We start from the raw sequence: 2,375 nt of genomic DNA, 5'->3' as shown, positions 1-2,375 counted from the left end.
AGGGGGAACACAACAGTGAAGGCGCGGCAGAGGGTGGAGGTTGGAGAGGAGAGGAGCAACCAGGGGATGGGGTGATCAAGGTGGCAGGAGGTGTAGAGTATGCGGATATATTCGAGGAATAGGAACAGATGGGGGAAAGGAACCAGGTCATAGAGGATCCACATGGGGGATGAGAGGCGTATATGGAAGGTGAAGCAGAGTGCATGGAGCTCAAGAATCTGGAGGGACTTATAGAATTTGTGGGGAGGGGGCAGATATCCAGGCGGGACTGGCATAACAGAAGATGGGATGGATTAAGGATTTGTAGTTGTGGAGGTTGGTAGAGGGATTCAAACCCCATGTCCAGCCAGAGAGGAGTTGGAGGAGTTGGAGGCAGTTGTGGGATTTGGATTGGACAGAGCAGAGATGAGGGATGCAGGTGAGGTGATGGTCAATGGTGAGACCACGGTAGGTGAGGGTGGGGGAGAGGCGGACAGGACGGGCGCAGATGGAAAGGGAGAAATCAAGGAGCCAGAAGGAGCGAGTGTTATGACCTATGATGATTGCCTGGGAAGGATTGATTTTCAGGAGCCACTGGTTACACCATGTGGCAAAATGTCAAGGTGATTCTGGAGCAGGCATTGGGACCGATGGAGGGTAGGGGCGAGGGCAAGGAATGCGGTGTCATCAGCATACTGCAGGAGGTGTACTGGAGGGGGGGGGATTGGTGTATATCTGCCATGTACAGGAGGTAGAGGAGAGGGGAGAGAACGGGTAGAAGGTGTGGGATGGATGGTAACGTGGGAGGGGCGGCGGGAGAGGAAGGAGGCAATCAGATGGATGTAGTTGGCAGGAAGGGCATAGGTCTGGAGTTTAAACAGATCAGGATGACAGACACAGTCGTAGGTCTTTTCAAGGGAGACAAAAATGGCGGAGCAACTGGAGTTAAGCTGGAGGGAGAGGAGATGAATGAGGCATAGGAGCTGGTCATTGGCAGAGAAGAAAGGTCGAGAGCCACATTGGGTGTTGGGTTTGGAGATCATCAAGATATGGGAGGTTTTCCAAATGTCGGGGTAGAAGCCAGTGGCAAGGATTACGTTGTAGAGGGTGGCAAGGACTGCAAGGAAGGAGGGAGGACAGTGTTTGAGGTGGCGGTAGGTAACGTGGTCGTCGCCGGGAGCAGTGTTGCGTTAAGTGCAGAGTGTGAGGCTGATGCCCTGCGTAGTGATGGGAGTGTTAAGTTCAGATGGTGGTGAATGGCCCAGGTACTCTAAGCCAGGAGCAAGGGGAGGAACAGATGTATTTGTATAGTCGATGACGACAGGGAAGAGGGATTAATCTAATTGGGGATCATCTGGGATGGAACAAACATCGGATAGGTGAGAGGCAAAGTGGTTGGCCTTACTAATGTTGTCAGGAAAGGGATGGTCATCAAGGAGGAGAGGGTACTGGTGGGTGAGGCGGTTCCCAGTAAGGCGGTGGAAAGCAGACCAATAATTGGAAGAGTTTATTGGGAGCGTGGTGTTGAGTTGTGTACATGTTTGTCGCCATGCGCGGCGTTTCTTCGCAGTAAGCAGGTTGCGGATGTGTCGCTGTAACTGCCGGTGGTGGGTGGGGGTGTCCCGGTCACGAGTGCGGGGAAAAGAGCAGCAGAGGCGGCGGAATTCACGGAGGAGAAGGACGGCCTGTGGGGGCAGGGCTGGGCGTTGAGGGTGAATGGCTTTGGTAGGGATATGGGTGGCGACGGCGTCAGACAAGGTCTGGTGCAGGAAGACAGCAGTGCGGGAGATGTCATCAGGAGATTGGAGGGTAAGGTCGTGGCCTTCGACATGCTTGTGAATGGAGTCCCGGTAGGCATCCCAGTTGGCACGGGAGTAATCATGGACAAGTTTAGGAGGGATACCAGGGCGAGGGGCGGGGCGGGGATGGCGACCATTAGAAATAGTGAGGAGAACGTGAGTATGGTCACTGCCAATGAGGTCAAGGACATCTGAAGTGATGCGCCCAAGGAGGATGGGAGAGGCAAGGAGACCTGGTTTTCGTTTAAGTAGGGAAACTTGATTTTGTACGAATCGCATTCCAACACCTCCGTTTCAACAGCGGCGTTCATTTGGAGTTGCGAGCTTTCAAGTGAATTTTCAAACTGTGTGCTTATATAATCTACAGGAAAAGACACATTTCGAAAATCAGAATGACCTAACCTGTTTTCTTAAGCTGACGCTTTAATTAATCTGTGAGGGATCACCGTAGCGACATCTATCTGTTTGGTCGGTATTTGACGGCCCCTTACGATGTTGCGTCCAGACGCCTGTGTGCTGGCACTGCCACACAGCGTAGTGCACTACGTGTAGCACGTCAAGACGAGTTAGAGGGAACACCGTCTCACGCCGCTACTG

This window comes from Schistocerca cancellata, chromosome 5 (assembly GCF_023864275.1).
Source record: "Schistocerca cancellata isolate TAMUIC-IGC-003103 chromosome 5, iqSchCanc2.1, whole genome shotgun sequence".
Classification (NCBI taxonomy): Eukaryota; Metazoa; Arthropoda; class Insecta; order Orthoptera; family Acrididae; genus Schistocerca; species Schistocerca cancellata.
This window is presented reverse-complemented; position numbering follows the sequence as displayed.